This window comes from Haliotis rufescens, unplaced genomic scaffold, assembly GCF_023055435.1.
Source record: "Haliotis rufescens isolate VD_foot unplaced genomic scaffold, xgHalRufe1.0.p SCAF_21, whole genome shotgun sequence".
Taxonomy (NCBI): Eukaryota; Metazoa; Mollusca; class Gastropoda; order Lepetellida; family Haliotidae; genus Haliotis; species Haliotis rufescens.
This window is the reverse complement of record NW_025963902.1, coordinates 5,106,464-5,128,037: the sequence shown is the minus strand read 5'-3', so window position 1 is coordinate 5,128,037 and position 21,574 is coordinate 5,106,464. Positions and strand designations below refer to the sequence as shown.

The window sequence follows — 21,574 nt, the reverse complement described above, 5'->3', positions numbered from 1 at the left end:
TACAGATAGATACTTTTTAAGCTGAACCTATCTAAGAGAGGCAAAATTTATATCATGTAGACGTACACCATACGTCTCTGTAGAAGTACATTATTTAACATGATACGTACGGAAAACGTATATAGCGCGGTTTTCGAATTCTCACATGATAGTAATAAGACCAATGTGAGGTCATACCCATCAGATTTTCACAAATGTCTAACTTTTCAAAGTAGGTACTTTTAAGAGTACATAATAGCAGTTGAAATAACAAATACCACTCCACATACAACCAATTTGGGCTATTTTGAAAGTGTCTTAACATAAATATAGAAACAACCAAATGATGAAACATTGATACACACACTCAGGTTAGCATTAACAGCTTGACCAGTGCAACTTCACTGGCCGTATTAAGAACTCTAGTTGAGATAACAACTTTTCCGGAATAGTTTCAACACAGGCCAAATCTTTCGTTCGGTTCACTGGGTTTGATGCAGAAGAACATACATACCAATATTTTCGGAATAAACATACGAGATAAGAACTAGATGATGGCGGTGACGCACCCTTCCCTCAACATATAAGTTACCTGCTCGAATCTCCCCAATTTGGGAGATTCGTTTTCTTTGATAGATCAATTTAGATCACCACAGATGTATTTGCCTAGGATTTACATAGAGAATATACATAATCGCTTCACATGAAATTGTAGGATGATCGTTGCCTCAACATATGCCCTTCACATTGCCACAGTACTGTATTACTATCAGACCGCACTTGGACTACACACAGTACGTATTTTCAAATATTTTCAACTACAGAATATTTTGTCAAAGTGTAAAAGTAGGGATGAGTTTTAAGTAGGGGAATATCCTCGTAACTCTCCATTCCTTAAAAATAATGGGCCTCGGCCCCTGCGGGGCCTCTGCTCCATTATTTTTAAGGAATGGAGAGTTACTCGGACATTCCCCTCTACAGAAAAATTCAAATGCTGATTCAAGATAATGTACAGTTGACAAGCAACTCTCCATTCCTGAAAAATAATGGAGCGTTCAAACAATAGAATGACGTCACAGATGTGTTTTAATATCACATCCGGGGATTGTTCTACTGTCACGAAATGTTTCAGTGTGAGATAGGCTGCATTATCAATACAATATTACTCACGCGATTTTCTGTTATAGTTTTCATAAGGACTATCGCTGTTTTGTGTCACTTCATTACGTTCATCGACACTTGCCGTTGTTATTCTATTAAACGAGTCTCTGTGAGAAGCTATGTAACAAGAAATATACGTACAACACACGTACGTGTTTTCGATACACGCCGTACGTGCGGAATACGTACAACATTCGAACGTGTATATGTCCGAATCAGATCTATTAACAGACAACGGGAAGATGACAAAACTATGTGACAAAATCGTTTTAATTTTCAAAACCTGAAATTGATGACAAAGACACAGGTTTATAGATAACAACTTCTTTATTATACTGTAAAAGCATTATTTCGGCTACAGATCGTTATACCGTTGTCGCGCAAGACTAAACATGAAACATGGTACAGAATTACATATTGAAGGTGAAACATTAAAAGTAACAATTACCATACATGTGAAGAATAACATGAGTATGTAAACAAATAACAATATTGGTTTTTTTTAGTCATACATAAACACGAATATACATAACACACAGGTCATCCAAATATACGAAAACGTGTGTGAAAACCTACTGAAATAAAACAATTCTACATGAACTAACTTTCTACCCTCCCCGCTAACTTCTTTCCTATTATCCAGGTTTAGCTGGGTTTTCTGTTCTTGAATTGAGTTTTTCAGGGGTTAGCGCGGACGCAGACCCCCACACATATAAATTACGTACTCGAGTCACCCGCATTTGGGGTGATCGCAGGGGTCAGCCAAACCGAGGTGCAATGGAAAGGCCTCGCCCTGGGAGGACCGCCTTGCGGATCACGGTAACCTCCCGTACCAGGTAAGTATGCTTGACCGAAGCCACAATTTAGTACTAATACTTGGTTGGATTATACTCACTTGAGGTGTTACGGCAAATATATTGAATCCTGTATAAACAGCATAGAGAGAAGTGAAAAACATAATTTACGTAATTAAATATATAAAATAGCTGTGAATTTTGTGGTATTTAACGTTTTAAATACCACTCTTCAATGTGCGTATTAATCCTGTTTCTATAGAAACATAACAGATATTCTTGTAAAGACACGGCGTACGTATTCTGTCTTATCTCCGCACAGGGATGCGAGGGGGAAACATTCGGAGAGGGATACGCGAATCCATGAAGCTGACATCCGATATTCATCTACCTGAACTGATTAACGCCAACCCCACCTTAACATGTCTCTGTTTCACAACATATGTCATGAATACCGTGATAGCCAGCTATACACTCAGAGTCGAAGTCTTTCGACTGCACATAACCGATGCAGCGCTGTTCAGAGCTTGCACACAATGAAATGTGAAGGTCACTTACATCGGCCAATCAAATCCTCGCCCGCGAACCTTTATGGTCGCATTCAGTGTGTCTCTTCAGCCTCAACACGAGGTGTGGAGCTCCAAGACACGTAGTCAGGCTATGGTTTCATTATTGGATTACGTCTTCAATTCACAAAACCAAGGAGACGTTTGAAGTCATCGTGGCACCGAGGTAACGAAATGCAGGGAACTTCAGGCTGCACTGTGAATGGGTTTCATTCGATGCGACACTGTAAGAAAAGAAAAAGTACTCAGTGCTTATAGATGGTAATTAAAGTAGACGAGATTTTAAAAATAATTTATGGATAACTTCTTTATTATACTATTATACTGCAATAGCTACGTACATATATATATATATATATATATATATATCAGAATCAAATCTATCAACAGACAACTGGAAGACCACATGGAACTATGTGACAAAATCGATTTAATTTTCAAAACCTGAATTGATGACAAAGCAAACAGACGTGTATATACTACTCAAAAGAAGTCAAAGAACACCGGATTCTTCCATATTACTATAGTTAATATGTCTTGGCATGTGAGATTAACTATAGTAATATGAAAGAATTGGGTGTTCTTTAACTTCTTTTGAGTAGTATAGATAACTTCTATATTATATTGTAAAATCAACGTTTCAGTATAGATCATTATACCGAATTATATATCGTAGGTGAAAGATTAACAGTGACAACCATTATTCGTCAGAGGGATCAACGTGAGTAGGTTTATTAATAACAATTAACAGAAGGAAACTTTAGTAACATGGGCCATTACCGAAACGTCGCTATTACAGTATAATTATATAAGGAGAAGTTGTTATCCATAGAAACATTCGTCTACTTTGTCATCCGTCAACTTCTGAGAAAGACCTATCAAACAACGTATGGTCGGTTGCTGATACTTGTAGATTATCTACTTGAAAATGTCAATGTATGTCTTTATGTTTCTGGAAATACATTGTAGGATGACCCAAAGGAATACCATTTGACCAGATTATAGTTGGAAAAGCATTGTATTTATATACCTTATAACATTTGGCTATTTCTTCCTGAATTTGTGGACATATAGGGTTTAATTTGTTTTTTCTTTTTTTTGATAATAATAATAATCATATAATGCTATTTTAAGCTGATGATATTGCGTTTAAAGGATTTAATATTTTTACCTATAAACCCAAAACTGATGTAAATTGGTAAATTGTATTAGTCCTGATATATTGCCAAATTAACTGGTCAGTCTATTACAAATTCACTTTTCATGACAACCTTCACATAAAATGTAACTATTTCGGTTAAAATATTGCACAATTAACAGCTGAAATCTACTTATCCGGTCGTGTTTGGGAAGTTGTCTGTTGTAAGGCTATTTTGAATAGAGCCACTGAAATCTTATACTTTGTGGATATCTACACGTGTCTTTCATTAAATATAAAGTCTCAAATTCCTAATCTTCATGCTTGAGAAAAATATCTTTCCATTAACCATAACCCTGTTCTTGTAAGACTTCGATCAAATAAAGTAAAAAATACATACGGCAGTGCTTCAGTAGCTTTGTCTTCAGCACAGAGACGTCAGATGTTTGAAAGGGCATATATGTATGTAATTTAGAAAGTATTTGCCTGGTCTTTTTACATTATGTTTAAGTACGGCATTTCTTATACCCTGGAATGCGAGGAATGATGCCGCATAACTGTTTTTCTCAAATTCATCAAAATTACAGACCCTTCCATTTTCTTGCAAAATGTGTACATCATTTAAATATTTTTCAACCGCATTATACCAACATGTTACAAGATTAAATATTACTGTGAAATTATCTCCTCACTACTTGCCTTTAACAAATTTTCACGTTTTATATTGAGACACGTGCGATATTTCTGTACATCCTTCTAAGAGTTGTTGAAACAGTTGGAAAAAAACAGGATCGGTATGCCATATTCTATTTTTGTCTAATTTATGATATCACTTAAAGAAGAATAAAAAACATTAAACCACATACATAGCCCGTGAAGATCCGGGATAGAATAGGTCTTCAGCATCCCATGCTTGCCGTAAGAGGCGACTACCGGGATCGGGTGGGCAGGCTCGCTGACTTGGTTGATGCATGCCATCGATCTCAATTGCGTGGATCGATGCTCATGATATTAATCACTGGATTGTCTGATCAAGACTCGATTATTTACAGACCTCCGTCATATAGCTGGAATATTGCTGCTGAGTGCGGCGTTAAACAACAAACCAACCAACCAACAGTTTCTATGAAAGAGCATCGATTTGATTTGTAAGGAGGGGGGGGGGGGGGGGGTGATGATGTTTTCTAGAACGATCTATTTTGTTTACCATCAATATCCAGCATACTATTCAATTACAAACAATCTATTCATTTTTTACTATTTACACAAACTAAATTCACGTTTGGCTATTTTCCACAAGGCAAAGTATTCATTTTTTCACAAATGCCAACAAACTATTCTTTCGGGCAGTTGTCTGGACAAACTACTCATGTGAAAAACCTTCCTGTCTACCCCATAGAAATTAAATGGATGTAGACTTTTGTGGATTTTAGAAGACAAAGCATATGCTCTGCCGTCATGCTCATTACAGTGATAGACCCGTGAAGATCCGGTGTAGAATAGGTCTTCAGCAACTCATGCTTGCCGTAAGAGGCGACGATGCTCGTCGTAAGAGGCGACTAACGGGATCGGGTGGTCAGGCTCGCTGACTTGGTTGATCCCAATTGCGTGGATCGATGCTCATGATGTCAATCACTTGATTGTCTGGTCCAGACTCGATTATTTACAGACCGCCGTCATATAGCTGGAATATTGCTGAGTGCGGCGTTAAACAACAAACAAACAAACAAACACACATACATTACAGTGATATCAGGGACACACTTATGAATGTGTTAATTTTTACTGATCTTATCATCCCCGTAACTGATCTTTTGTGTTGCCGGAATTGCTCAAGTATTTTAGAACACAAGCGCAATGTTCATGTACAGTACACTACGGTTATAAAGAACTCGAGGGGATCACGAACTGTAGTTCGTTATAAGCATACATACAGCATATATACACGAAATGGTCGGGACTAAAACTAAATTCGTTATATCCGTCAGTTCGTTAAATGCGTGTTCGTTACAAACGTAGTTTACTGTATGTATAGAAAAATATGTTATGCACTGTATGTAATGTTTGGGAGTCAGACTTTCATAAACACTTCTGTCTATCTACATAATATAACGAGATGAGTAACAATGCTTACCATATCACTTTGCTTTCAGACACTATTTGTTTCTGGAAACAACTGATATCAAACAATTCTACATGAACTGACTTTCTTCCCTGTTTTCCAGGTTTAGTGGGATTTTCTGATTTTGAATTGAGTTTTTCAGGGGTTAGCGCGAACGCAGACCCCCACACATATAAATTACGTACTCGAGTCACCCGCATTTGGGGTGATCGCAGGGGTCAGCCAAACCGAGGTGCAATGGAAAGGCCTCGCCCTGGGAGGACCGCCTTGCGGATCACGGTAACCTCCCGTACCAGGTAAGTATGCTTGACCGAAGCCACAATTTAGTACTAATACTTGGTTGGATTATACTCACTTGAGGTGTTGCGGCATATATAGTGAATCCTGTATAAAAAGCATAGAGAGCAGTGAAAAACTTCACTTACGTAATTAAATAAACAAATTACCTTTGAACTTTGTGGTATTAAATGTTCAAATACCACTGTTCAGTGTGTGCATTAAGTCCTGTTTCTTTGGGTAAATAACTGGCACTTGCGTCAGACACAGCCCAAGTGTTCCGCCTAATCTCCTTACAGGGTTGAGAGGGGGCAAACATTCATTGAAGGATACGCGAGTCCGTGAAGCTTACAGCTGATATCCATCAACTTAACTAACTACACCAACTCAGGCTTAAGGCTCTGTCTTTTTTACGACGTATGTCATGCATACCGCGATGGTATAATCAGCATCGAAGTCTTTCCAGGGCACATAACTGAAGCGGCGCTGTTCAGAGCTTGCAGACAATGAAATATGGAAGCTCACTTACATCGGCCAATCAAATGCTAGCCCGCGAACCTCCCGGGTCGCATTGAGAGATTGTCTTCTCGTCAGCCTGAACACGAGGATGGCGGGGAAACACGTGTTAAAGCTCTGGGCTTAATTACTGATTTTGCCTATTCACTATATTTTAAATTCAGTAATATTTTATCCAAATGTTTGCCCAGGTCATAGAAACTAAAAAGGACGAACATATGAGAGAAAGAATGAATATCCCACGTGTAATTAAACAATACTCGAAAATGGAATGAACGAGCAACACTTTAACATAAGACTTTCTTATGAATTTCTTTTAATAACTAGAAACTTATGAGTCAAGAACAGGACCAAAATTGAATCGACACCTGTCAAAAAGGTAACCACAAACCAATATCGCAAATCATGGTGTCTGCCTTATGCGTCAAAATGTCACATTGAATACGCAGACTATCACCTGCATTAAGAGTATTAGTCCAGATTGGTTTTTGGTTTGGTTTGTTGTTTAACGCCGCACTCAGCAATATTCCAGCTTTATGACGGCGGTCTGTAAATAATCGAGTCTGGACCAGACAATCCAGTGATTGATATCATGAACATCGATCCACGCAATTGGGATACGATAACATGTATCAACCAAGTCAGCGAGCCTGACCACCCGATCCCGTTAGTCGCATTATACGACAAGCATAGTCGCCTTATACGACAAGCATGGGTTGCTGAAGACCTATTCTACCCCGGAATCTTCACGGGTCAGTTAAGAAAACAGTGTATTTTATGTGACTCTTCCGCCGTTGATGATGAGTTTCATTTAATTTTCCGCTGTGAAGCATTTCATTATTATACATTATTATATATACACCACAAAAGTATATAAAACTTCCAAACATACTTTTATATGAACGCCTATTTTGTACTTTCAATTTTAAAGAATAAATATGTTTGTCAAAATTTATCAGCAATATATTCAACAAGTTACAAACTCACAAATCATATCAGCCATTCTTATGTTATGGAAATGAATAACAAAGTTCTACTTGTGGGGGAGCCTTCTAAAAACAAAGTCAAACTAAGCCATTAGACGTTTTAAGTACTTTCTATTCTTTGAATTGGGTTATTCAGGGGTTAGCGCGAACGCAGACCCCCACACATATAAATTACGTACTCGAGTCACCCGCATTTGGGGTGATCGCAGGGGTCAGCCAAACCGAGGTGCAATGGAAAGGCCTCGCCCTGGGAGGACCGCCTTGCGGATCACGGTAACCTCCCGTACCAGGTAAGTATGCTTGAACGAAGCCACAATTTAGTACTAATACTTGCTTGGATTATTCTCACTTGAGGTGTTGCGGCATATATATTGAATCCTGCATAAACAGCATAGAGAGAAGTGAAAAACATAACCTACGTAATTAAATATACAAATTACCTTTGCACTTTGTGGTATTAAATGTTCAAATACCACTGTTCAGTGCGTGCATTAAGTCCTGTTTCTTTGGGTAAATAACTGGCACTTGCGTCAGACACAGTCCAAGTATTCCGCCTAATCTCCTTACAGGGTTGAAAGGGGGCAAACATTCATTGAAGGAGACGCGTGTCTGTGAAGCTTACAGCTGATATCCATCAACTTAACTAACTACACCAACTCCGGCTTAAGGGCTCTGTCTTTTTTACGACGTATGTCATGAATACCGCGATAGTCAGCTATATAATCAGCACCGAAGTCTTTCCAGGGCACTTAACTTAAGCGGCGCTGTTCAGAGCTTGCAGACAATGAAATATGGAAGCCAACTTACATGGGCCAATAAAATGCTAGCCCGCGAACCTCCCGGGTCGCATTGAGAGATTGTCTTCTCGTCAGTCTGAACACGAGGGTGGCGGGAAAGCACGTGATTAAGCTCTGGGCTTAATTACAGATTTTTACCTATTCACTATATTTTAAATTCAGTAATATTTTATTCAAATTTAAGCCCAGGTCATAAAAACTAAAAAGGACGAAAATATTATAGGAAGAATAAATATCCCACGTATAATTAAACAATACTCACAAATGGAATGAGAGAAAAAAAGTAAAAGGTGACTACGCTTGTCGTACGAGGCGATTAACGGGATCCCTAGTGCGTGGATTGATGCTCATGATGTCAATCACTGGGTTGTCTGGTCCAGACTCTTTTATTTACAGACTGTCGTCATATAGCTGGAATATTGCTGAGTGCGGCGTTAAACAATAACAATCAAACAAACAAACAATCCCCGGACCTTCCACTCTCCCGGCAGAAGCTCTATCCACTAGACCGCGGAGGCGGCTCCTTGTAAATGTGGAAATCTAACAGCCCGTTTTGCTGCAATATTGGTGCACATTAGCCATATAGAAGCGTGCTACAACACATGTTGAATGATAACCGGTACGGCAGATTAATCGATTTTTCAAATAAATCCAAGCCCATGAGCTAAATACGAGCAGTAACGGTACTGAGTCCGTTAGACTATACTTTTATTATTGATATACCTCAATTCACAAAACCATGGAAACATTTCCAGGACTTAATCAGCATTTCTATTACAACTTCATGTTGTTGTTTGTTTGTTGTTTAACGCCGCACTCAGCAATATTCCAGCTATATGACGGCAATCTTTAATAATCGAGCCTGGACCAGACAATCCAGTGATTGACATCATCAGCATCGATCCACGCAATTGGGATCGATGACATGCATCAACCAAGTCAGCGAGCCTGACCATCCAATCCCGTTGGTCGCCTCTTACCTTCAAGCATATATAGTCACCTTTTACGGCAAGCATGGGTTGCTGAAGACCTTTTGTACCCCGGATCTTCATCTTTATGGCTACTGACAGATACATATGATTGTTAAACTGCCCTGTAAACACAACACTGGTGGTACATAGTTCAGGCGGACTTCATCGAACTAAAATAAAAACTAGTTTTCAATCTTCACATTTTGTTCAAATCTGACAAAATAATCGGATAAAGAGAGGGTGGTATGGTTTTACCGTTTTAATACTCGCAACACGAGGACGCGGACTTAGGACGTACTTCGCAGGGCCCCGTTCCACAAAATGATCTTAGCTCTAAGTTGATCGTAACTCCCATTCTTTAACACTGGCTTACGACAATCGTAGCGCTAAGATCTCTTTGTAGAACGGGGCCCAGGACATTAAACGTCATACAAACATGAGTTAACAAAACGGTTTGTTGGTTGGTTTGTGGTTGTTTAACGCCGCACTCAGCATTATTCCAGCGGTCTGTTAATAATCGAGTCTGGACCAGACAATCCAGTGATTAATATCATGAGCATCGATCCACGTAATTGGGATCCATGACACGCATCAACCAAGTCAGCGAGCCTGACCACCCGATCCGAAAGTCGCCTTTTACGACAAGCATAGTCGCCTTATACGGCAAGCATGGGTTCCTGAAGACCTATTCTATCCCGGATCTTCACCGGTCAGTTTTATGTGACTCTTCCGCCGTTGAAGACGAGTTTCATTTTATTTTCCGTTGTGAAGCATTTCATTATTATAGATTATTATATATACACCACAAAAATATATAAAACTTCCAAACATACTTTTATATGAACGCCTATTTTGTACTTTAAATTTTAAAGAATAAATATGTTTGTCAAAATGTATCAGCAATATTTTCAACAAGTTACAAACTCACAAATCATATCAGCCATTCTTATGTTATGGAAATGAATAACAAAGTTCTACTTGTGGGGGCCTTCATGGAAACAATGTCAAGCCAAGCCATTTAACGTTTTAAATACTTTCTATTCTTTGTTTTGGGTTTTTCAGGGGTTAGCGCGAACGCAGACCCCCACACATATAAATTACGTACTCGAGTCACCCGCATTTGGGGTGATCGCAGGGGTCAGCCAAACCGAGGTGCAATGGAAAGGCCTCGCCCTGGGAGGACCGCCTTGCGGATCACGGTAACCTCCCGTACCAGGTAAGTATGCTTTACCGAAGCCACAATTTAGTACTAATACTTGGTTGTGATCAACTGAATTGTGGTGTCCAGGCAATACGGTAACATGTTATTTAAATAATGTGGATATGTTTGAAGTACGCTCTATTTAAATTAATTTGGAATAATATGTTGTTGAAATTGTGGCGAACAAGGTCTATCTCACCTGTCTACATATAATCGACAACTTGTATGTATTTCCTAATACACCTCAACTTCAAGCGGCGGACAATTCTGTTCTCCCGACACCACTCCTGGTTTCGCATCCTCACCAGGATATCATCCCCACCTTGTTACCCACACTGTTACGAGTTTGCGAAAGGTCATAGACATCAACCAATCAAATCGTATCTAAGGCGCCAGCCCGCGACAAACGAGCATCAGAGGTCGGTTGCGCGAACGGAGAGATACCTCGTTTGCGCAAAACAGAACAGCACACGTACCCATTATTAGTAAATCAAACAGCGACAACATAACAGCTCTTAGAACTTAAGCACCACAGGAAGCTCACAATCTCGAGTTTAGCTCCGAGCACAAGATGTTACATGAACAAATGATGTTACATTTCACAAGTGAGTGAGTGAGTGAGTGAATATTGCTTAACGCCGCATCAGCAATGTTGTAGCTATTCGCGGCGAACAATTCACAAGACATGTATAGATCTACAGATATAGCTTTCAAGATTTCACGATCTGTTTGTACCCATCACAGTTGTAAAGCTACACGCACAAAAACAACGGCACGTGGCAAAATAAAGCACACGACGAGAAGTGCCTTATGTCTTAATCAACAGCTATATCACTATGGCCTGCAAATAATATAGTCGTGGTCAAAATGGCATAGGTGAAATTGCAAGGCCAGCGGGCTTCTATGGTTTGGGTTTGGGTTTTTTCATTTGAAATATTTATTTGAACGGTTTATACATTATCCCCTTACCTTGTCGCGTGGATAGAGGTACCAGAGCAATTATTCCTGTAATAGACATTCATTTTCTTCCATTGCCTTATTGCTAGGGAAATATATTTATGTTCTCCAACAGACAACTGTAGATTTTACTGTCTGCTTTTCTCATGAACATATTCACAAATGAGCTGGGGTTTGTTTTGTTTTGTCAGCAATAATCCAGCTATATGACGGCGGTCTGTAAATAATCGAGTCTGGACCAGACAATAGTTCAGAACTTTGAGGCCAAGGCGATACTGGAGCAACGACCGTCTCAAATTTATGTTAAAGTAAAGGAGGTACAATCGACGGGACCCGTGAAGATCCGGGGTAGAACAGGTCTTCAGCAACCCATACTTGCCGTAAAAGGCGACTATGCTTGTCGTAAAAGGCGACTAACGGGATCGGGTGGTCAGGCTCGCTGACTTTGTTGACACATGTCATCGTATCCCAATTGCGTGGATCGATGCTCATGATGTCAATCACTGGATTGTCTGGTCCAGACTCGATTATTTTACAGACCCCCGTCATATAGCTGGAATATTGCTGAGTGCGGCGTTAAACAAACAAACAAACAATCGGCGGGGCGGTAAGATCATTTTGTGACATCCCGAAAAGCGAGCTTAGTGCCACCGCTATCTTAACTCCCATAAACAAACTCACTTCACTTACGATAGTCGTAGTTCTAAAATCTCTGATTATTTACCTTAGAATTTGATACCTCCGGAATCCGAATGTTCTGATTAAAACAACGAAAGTGCTCCATTATCCAAATCATTCTTATCAAAAATATTGCACACTTAACCTATAGAGGAAATCAAACACAAAATCCACCAGTCCTTTGTTTCTATTTAGTGTGTATTCTGGTGGAACCGTGAAGATCCGGGTTAGAATTGGTCTTCTAGTCGTATAATTGTCACCGTATCCCAATTGCGTAGGTCGATGCTCGATGTTGTGTACGGCGTACCACAAACAAACATATCCTCCAGTTGAGGTATATTTTTCATGTCATGTGGTAACCCCAGCGGTTATCCCGAAAATTCCATTGACAATCTCCCTGCTCGACCCTGGACTCGTCTCTTCGACAAAGACCCTGGCAAGAAAAATATTTACCCGCAACGCATCTTTCTTCTACCTTTCCTTCTTAAAAAGTCCCATATTCAGCAATTGGCGTATCATTTGTTGTCACAAAATACCAGCCGTACCAGAGTTGACTACCACCATACGTTTGACGAAGCGCGTGAAAGACCAAGCACGTGAAGTCCGTGCGCCACATTCGTGACGTGCACGTGATGTTCATGGAGAAAATAGTACCCAGTGGTTTTACAAACATTATTGACATATTGTGTGGTGTCAGTGTTATTTGGGTGAATTACGCTTGTGAAATTAACAACAAATGCTTTTATCCCAAATGTAAGTGGCAAACATACATCCCTTTACACTGATTTGGAGAAAGGTATTATCGAGACTGATTGTTTTCGGTTCAATGAAGTCATCTTATCACAATTTAACCTGCAGTTACAAAACAATTCTGAAACTCGCGCTTATTCTGGAACGGGCAGCGACGAACAGAAACTCCAGTGTTGAAAATTCAACTTGTAATTGCTCAGCGAAGGAAGGGAGGTAACTCATGTTACCTTATTTTAACAACATGAAACTCTGCATCCATTTACCGTTAGATGAAAACAATGCATTGGAGAGCTGATAGTTAGGGCGATTTCGGCTGTTAATTATTTAAAGATCCATAACTAACACGCGTCCATGATTTATTAATCCGAAATATTGTTTGTACGGACGATTAAAGGTATTTCACTAGTTCATTCGCACATTAGGATGCCTTCTCTTTGAAAGAGGCCATTTGGATCAAAATAACGTTTTAACAGAATTTTCGTCAGTGGAAGTCTAAAGAGCATTAGTTTCCCAGTTTATTGTATATTTGTCGTAAGAGGCGACGAAATTGGCGCGGTGATTTCCCTCTCGTCACCTCCTTTATTATCTCAGTTAAAAACTAAGAAAGAGACCCGTGAAGATCCGGGGTAGAACAGGTCTTCAGCAACCCATGCTTGCCGTAAAAGGCGACTATGCTTGTCGTAAGAGGCGACTAAATGGATCGGGTGGTCAGGCTCGCTGACTTGGTTGATACATGTCATCGATCCCAAATGCGTGGATCGATACTCATGATATCAATCACTGGATTGTCTGGTCCAGACTCGATTAGTCATATAGCTGGAATATTGCTGAGTGCGGCGTTAAACAGCAAACAAAAGAAAGAGAGTAAAATGGAATCTCACTGTAGGATGTGGCTGTAATGTTTTGGTTTGGTTTGTTGTTTAACGCCGCACTCAGCAACATTCCAGCTGTATGTCGTCAGTCTCTAAATGTGGACCAACAATCCAGTGATTGACATTTTGAGCATCGATCTACGCAATTGGGATACGATGACATGCAACAAGTAAGCCAGCAAGCCTGACTATCTGATCCTGTCCGTCGCTTCTTACGAAAAGTAAGGGTTGCTGAAGACCTATTCTAACCCGGATCTTCACGGGTGGGCTGTAATGAGAATGTACACCTTCTAGCGCCTCAGCTTGGTTTGTATACTCCCAAGGGAGCTGAGAAATCATCATTATTATTATTGTTGCTGTTGTTGTTGTTGTTGTTGTTGTAGTAGCTGCATGCATGTTTCGATAATTCGGATATTTATTTTTATTCTGACCAGTGGGGATTTGGGGTAGAATTGTGCCCAGCACCCTATTGCAAGTCAGAACAGACAACTCCACTGGGAAGCCGTGAGGAGTCCAGACCGGCCCAGTCGTCTAAGGCGCCGCGATTCGGTGTGCAGAGTTGCGTCCCTTGGGCACGCCAGGAACCTATGCTGAGAGGCGATATGATGGATCGGGTGGTAAGGCTCCAGGACGTGGCTGGTGGGGTTGCATAGTGCCCCGAAGGGGCGGATCGCTGCATCAATCACAGGATTGTCTGGTCCAGACTCAATTATTTATAGACCGACGTCATGTAGCTGAAATGTTGCTGAATGCTGCAACACACACACACACACACACACACACACACACACACACACACACACACACAGAAGAGGTGAAGTGATGTGATTTGAAATGGAGTTTAACGTCCCGTTCAAGATTATATCGCATTTATATAGCTCCCCGGGCAAACGCTCCTCACGTGACGTCCATTGAACAAATCAGTATCATGACTGAATACCCTTGGCAATATTTCATGGAACAACTCATATTTTCACAAATCTTGACTTTTTAAAGACAGAAGACACTTAAAGCTTACTCTCTCAATCCTGTAACCACCCCGTTCGAATGGTCTTCTGCAACCCGTGCTTGTTGTCAGAGGCGACTAACGGGATCGGGTGTGTGTGTGTTAGTTTAAAATGGTCTTGTTTGATGCATGCCATATTATCCAAATGGCGTAGAACGTTGATCTTGATATCAATCACTGGTCCACACTCGATTATTTACAGACCGCCATCATATAGCCGGAATATTGCTGTGTGTGGCGTTAAACAATAACAAACAAACAAACAATCACCGCTCGCGAGATTATGCCACTTGTGCAACCTAGGTAGTCTGTCATACAGACCCTGAAACACATATATCCAATACAGCCCATGCAAGTCTATAATGTTTTGCAAGTCTAGATTACTGCAGTCAGGGTCTGTACAAATCTGCCGAATTCACAAGCGAGCACGGAGTTTGTAATTATCAGCCAATCTCTATACCTGCCATTAATGTTTAGTATTAGCAAATGGTGAGCCTCCCCCACCACTCCCAAAGACCCCACTCTGGCCAGGCAACATGTGGGATTACGGTTGAGACCTGGTGACATATAAATCTGAAAAAGAAGAAAGTCTCAGGGCCCTTTTTAATTATATTTTATAACTATAATTCAGCAACTGGTCTTTCTGTAAAATATGTTCATTTCAGAGACTAGATGCTAGTCTGAATGAAGACGGTATCTGGGCTCCTTTTTATTATATTCTATAACTATAATTTAGCAACTGTTTTTTTCTTCTGGAAAATATGTTCATTACAGAGACTAGATGTTAGTCTACAACCTAAGATCAAGGCGACCCAATGGATCGGATGACCCGTGAAGATCCGGGCTAGAATAGGTCTACAGTAATCCATGCTTGCCGTGAAAGATGACTATATCCTTGTCGTACGAGGCGACTAACGGGATCAGATGGTCAGGCTCGCTAACTTGGTTTATAATGTCAATCACTGGATTGTCTGGTCCAGACTCGATTATTTACAGATCACCGTCATAATTATAGCTGGAATATTGCAACAAACAAACAAACAATGGATCGGGTGGTCAGGCTCTGTGAACAGTAGACTGGGGAAATGATGCACTTGGGGATGAGGAAGAAACTCTGCGAGACCCATCGTTATTATACCGTGACAAACCCTCAGTCACTCTCTGGATACAAATTGCAAACCCAGGAAAATATTTAAATGAAGTATTGATATTAGTCATCGTTTGGGATGTTTTTGAAAGTCGACATGTTTGTCAAACAATATATCGAGTCAGATATCTTCTAATCAAACCTTCACTTGTTCAGTCAATAGTCAGATTTATGTAATCCAAAGATATTTTTGTAAAACAATAACGCACGTGTTATCTGACGAGAAAGAAAACAGGCTAAGAAGGAATGAGCTCGACTGCAAAGCAATGGGATGAGTTCTGCAATTTAGACCGAACATTTGAAATTTGTAGAGCGTCTTGTATTGATTGAGTGCCGCGGCTTGAGCGTGGAATCTTGATTGAAACGACCTGCCGGGGACTTTTTGAAGATATAATGTTGTTTTACAATGATTTGATTGCACAACTTGTGTCACTGCACACTCGGATTTAATTTTGCTGAATTTAGTCAAATTGACACAAACGTGAACAAGTTCACAAGAGTGTCCTTCACCTCTGTTCGCCAGCTGTTTCCAACGTTCAAGTGATGTCAAGCCGCTGAATCGTGCTATGCCGAGTCAGCACAAGAACACAACAAATAAATACTCGAGCACGATGTAGACAAAAACAATGGTTGATAGAAAGGGCAACGATCAACGCCGTCAGGGTACATGGGACATTTGTAACCACCTGATCCTGATTTAAGTCGGCGCTAACGAAAAGCAAGACATTCGGCGATCTCGTTCAGCTCTTGAATCCCTATTGGGAGTGGGTGGGCTTATATTGTCGATGCGCCACAGTAGCAGGCTCTGCTGTTGAATATGTGAATATGAAAGTGCCTGTCTAAAGGACAAACCATTTAATATTCTACGGGGTTATTTTTGTTGGGGACAATATTTTTTTCTGATCTAATTTTGCTATTCTCAGAGTTTTTCATGGGTATGTGTAGGGTTCTTAAAAAACTACAAATTTTATGAACGAGCTGACTGATAGATATGAACTTGGAAAAAACAATATATATATGCTTCAACCAAAGTCTGCAAAACAAATTTTATACAAACTAGGCTGTGTACCATATGTTCTATTTCAAACAGCAAAAGTGTCTTTTCATACTTAAAATGTAGGCTCGCTGACATGGTTTATGACATGTCCTCGATCCCAATTGCGTGGATCGATGGTCATATCGTCAATCACTGAATTGTCTGGTCCAGACTCGATTACTTACAGACCGCGCTCACATAGCTCGAGTATTGCTAAGTGCGGCGTTAAACAACGAACAAACAAACGTATTGTTGAAATACGCCCAGAAGTGATAGTGAGTACCCTGTGTCGCCAGGTATACGCCCTGGAGTGGTAGTGAGTACCCTGTGTCGCCAGGTATACGCCCTGGAGTGGTAGTGAGTACCCTGTGTCGCCAGGTATACGCCCTGGAGTGGTAGTGAGTACCCTGATGTGTGGCCAGGTATACGCCCTGGGGTGGTAGTGAGTACCCTGATGTGTGGCCAGGTATACGCCCTGGGGTGGTAGTGAGTACCCTGTGTCGCCAGGTATACGCCCTGGAGTGGTAGTGAGTACCCTGATGTGTGGCCAGGTATACGCCCTGGGGTGGTAGTGAGTACCCTGATGTGTCGCCAGGTATACGCCCTGGGGTGGTAGTGAGTACCCTGGTGTGTCGCCAGGTATACGCCCTGAGGAGGTAGTGAGCACCTTGTGTCGCCAGGTATACGCCCCGAGGTGGTAGTGAGTACCCTGATGTGTCGCCAGGTATACGCCCCGAGGTGGTAGTGAATACCCTGGCGTGTCGCCAGGTATACGCCCTGAGGTGGTAGTGAATACCCTGATGTTTCGCCAGGTATACGCCCTGAGGCGGTAGTGAGTACGCTGTGTGGCCAGGTATACGCCCTGAGGAGGTAGTGAGCACCTTGTGTCGCCAGGTATACGCCCTGAGGTGGTAATGAATACCCTGATGTTTCGCCAGGTATACGCCCTGAGGCGGTAATGAATACCCTGATGTTTCGCCAGGTATACGCCCTGAGGCGGTAGTGAGTACCCCGATGTGTGGCCAGGTATACACCCTGAGGTGGTAGTGAGTACCCTGATGTGTGGCCAGGTATACGCCCTGAGGTGGTAGTGAATACCCTGGTGTGTCGCCAGGTATACGCCCTGAGGTGGTAGTGAATACCCTGGTGTGTCGCCAGGTATACGCCCTGAGGTGGTAGTGAATACCCTGGTGTGTCGCCAGGTATACGCCCTGAGGGGGTAGTGAGTATTGATGTGTCGCCAGGTATACGCCCTGGGGTGGTAGTGAATACCCTGATGTGTCGCCAGGTATACGCCCTGAGGTGGTAGTGAATACCCTGGTGTGTCGCCAGGTATACGCCCTGAGAGGGTAGTGAGTACTGGTGTGTCGCCAGGTATACGCCCTGAGAGGGTAGTGAGTACTGGTGTGTCGCCAGGTATACGCCCTGAGAGGGTAGTGAGTACTGGTGTGTCGCCAGGTATACGCCCTGAGGGGGTAGTGAGTATTGATGTGTCGCCAGGTATACGCCCTGAGAGGGTAGTGAGTACTGGTGTGTCGCCAGGTATACGCCCTGAGGGGGTAGTGAGTATTGATGTGTCGCCAGGTATACGCCCTGAGAGGGTAGTGAGTACTGGTGTGTCGCCAGGTATACGCCCTGAGGGGGTAGTGAGTATTGATGTGTCGCCAGATATACGCCCTGAGAGGGTAGTGAGTACTGGTGTGTCGCCAGGTATACGCCCTGAGGGGGTAGTGAGTATTGATGTGTCGCCAGGTATACGCCCTGAGAGGGTAGTGAGTACTGGTGTGTCGCCAGGTATACGCCCTGAGGGGGTAGTGAGTATTGATGTGTCGCCAGATATACGCCCTGAGGGGGTAGTGAGTACCTGATATGTTGCCAGGTATACGCCCTGAGGTGAAATTGAGTACCTGATGTGTCGCCAGGTATACGCTCTGGGGTAGTAGTGAGTATACCTGATGTGTCAACATGTCTAATCAATGTTGAAGCAAGGCCCTTCACCATAGCACACCAAAGGGCGATATCCTCTCCTCGTAATTTATGCGATCGCTCGTCACACCGAAGAACCATATTATGAACGTTTCTGGAATATCACTAGGACATTGCTGGGACATCTAAGGATCATTGCTGGGAAATTTCAGGAAACATTTCAGGAACATTGCTGGAACACTGCTAAGACATTGCTGGAACACTGCTGGGACATTGCCAAAAGTTGTGTTGGACCATAAACTCATAACTCGTTGACAAAAGAGCGTCACACTTCCAGAAAACAAAAGTGTTCAGAATGTGCACTGTCGTACCTGTTCACGATATGAAACACAGGTTTGGAAGTAGATATAGTCAGTTCTGGCATAAATCATGCTCGGCAAAAACAACATTGCAGTCATTAGCCGAACACCGACAGGAGTAAATGCGTGAGGATTTAAGAGACGTTTATCGGTAGTGCGGCAACATCACGGCAGGGGGCGTCAAAACTGGACTATAAATATATATACGTATGTTAGTCAACCAGCAACTCGACTGAAAAAGTAGATAATGTAATCATACATTCACTACAATACAGCTAACTACGGTTATAACAAACTCAAAGGGATCACTAATTTTAGTTCGTAATAACCGTAGTTCGTTATAAGCATATATACAGTAAACTATGGTTATAACGAACTCAAGGGGACCACTAATTTTAATTCGTAATAACCGTAGTTCGTTATACGCATATATACAGTAAACTATGGCTATAACGAACTCAAAGGGACCACTAATTTTAGTTCGTAATAACCGTAGTTCATTATAAGCATATATACAGTAAACTATGGTTATAACGAACTCAAAGGGACCACTAATTTTAGTTCGTAATAACCGTAGTTCATTATAAGCATATATACAGCATATATGCAACAAATGACCGGGACTAAAAAATAAGTGCGTTATATCGGTCTGGTCGTCATAAGCGTGGTCGTTATAAACGTAGTTCACTGTATATGCAACAAATGACCGGGACTAAAAAATAAGTGCGTTATATCGGTCTGGTCGTCATAAGCGTGGTCGTTATAAACGTAGTTTACTGTATATGCAACAAATGACCGGGACTAAAAAATAAGTGCGTTATATCGGTCTGGTCGTCATAAGCGTGGTCGTTATAAACGTAGTTTACTGTATATGCAACAAATGACCGGGACTAAAAAATAAGTGCGTTGTATCGGTCAGTACGTTATAAGCGTGTTCTTTATAAACGTAGTTTATTGTATGTCTGTGTGTATGTCTGTGTGTCGGCGCATATGATTTCGTGACTTCCCGAGAGCGGCCCATGAAGATCCGGGGTAGAATATGTCTTCAGCAACCCATGCTTGTCGTAAAAGGCGACTAACAGGATCGGCTGGTCAGGCTCACTGACTTGGTTGATACATGTCATCGTATCCCAGTTGCGTGGATCGATGCTCATGATGTCAATCACTGGATTGTCTGGCCCAGACTTTATTATTTATACACCTCCGTCATGTAGCTGGCACATTGCTGAGTGCGGCGTTGAACAACAAGACAAATAAACAAAACTTGCCGAGAGCGCAGTTAAAAAGTCAGGTGTCTGAAAAAAGGGGGTACGCACCCCTGCACCGCTCTCTGGATCGGGGACAATGAGGGGCGGTCGGGTAGCCTAGTGGTTAAAGCGTTCGCTCGTCACGCAGAAGACCCGGGTTCGATTCCCGACATGGGTACAATGTGTGAAGCCCATTTCTGGTGTCCTCCGCCGTGATATTGCTGGAATATTGCTAAAAGCGGCGTAAAACCATACTCACTCACTCACTCTGGATCGACCTGTGCATCGTGTGTAGCCCCGATCTTCACTGGTCGCGAGGTACTTAAGTTACAGGTATGTGTGCCACAGCGACAGTCTCTCACTTGCTTGAGTTAATCATTAACTGCATGTTGGACCGATAATTGTCATAAAATATATACGCAGAATTTGGGGACTTAATAACTACACATCTAGACCCCGCTTCCCAAAGCGACATCATCGCTGCGACTGTCGTTGGCCTACGTTAAGTATGGGAGTTACGAAATTTTTTGCCTTAAGATCGCTTTGTGAAATGGTAAACTGGAAAATAAAAAAAAATCCCCCTTTCTTTTATTTAAATACACTCCGATACCTCATGTATAAATCAGAAATATAACGTATGAAACTGATTTATTTTTTTTGTAATGTCCAAGATACTACAGATATTGTCTGACTGGTTGGTAAAAGAAAACTATCTTTCTCCATGGTTGCATCTGCAGGGTTAGAATGTATAAATAGTGCTTCACAGTTTGACCAGGTGTTTAGAATCAATCTTGCCACGACTACATGAAGGAGTGAGCCCTAAAAGCGATGTTTGTTCGACAAGAGAAAACTACAGCAACATCGATGAGGACGCCACAGTGTTATTAGAGTGCCTCGTTGTCTCCCTTTGCCGTGCCAGGATCCTCTAATCCGCTCAGAGTGTCCTTTGGTCTGTCCACACAATACCGTGCTCGTGAGATTCACCAGTTTGTAAACGGACGACATACATCCCTTACTACATCGTCTCAGGTGATGTGAAATGTTGTCGATAACCCACTTTGTAATAACATATTTATCTAGCATGAGTGA

The 21,574-nt window shown here is 41.7% G+C and overlaps 1 long non-coding RNA gene and 4 other non-coding genes across 5 annotated transcripts; all 5 read right to left on the bottom strand.

The window, feature by feature from the left end:
* Positions 1-1,392: 1,392 nt before the first annotated feature.
* LOC124133375 lies at positions 1,393-12,704 on the bottom strand. The gene is made up of 2 exons (XR_006860911.2): positions 12,596-12,704; positions 1,393-2,724 (listed from the first exon to the last, which is right to left on the bottom strand). It is a non-coding gene; the product is annotated as an uncharacterized LOC124133375 (long non-coding RNA).
* LOC124133507 lies at positions 1,820-1,984 on the bottom strand. Its single transcript, XR_006860949.1, has one exon. It is a non-coding gene; the product is annotated as a U1 spliceosomal RNA (small nuclear RNA).
* LOC124133474 lies at positions 5,900-6,064 on the bottom strand. Its single transcript, XR_006860918.1, has one exon. It is a non-coding gene; the product is annotated as a U1 spliceosomal RNA (small nuclear RNA).
* On the bottom strand, positions 7,672-7,836 carry LOC124133486. The gene has a single exon (XR_006860929.1). It is a non-coding gene; the product is annotated as a U1 spliceosomal RNA (small nuclear RNA).
* Positions 10,366-10,530, bottom strand: LOC124133498. Its single transcript, XR_006860940.1, has one exon. It is a non-coding gene; the product is annotated as a U1 spliceosomal RNA (small nuclear RNA).
* Positions 12,705-21,574: the final 8,870 nt, after the last annotated feature.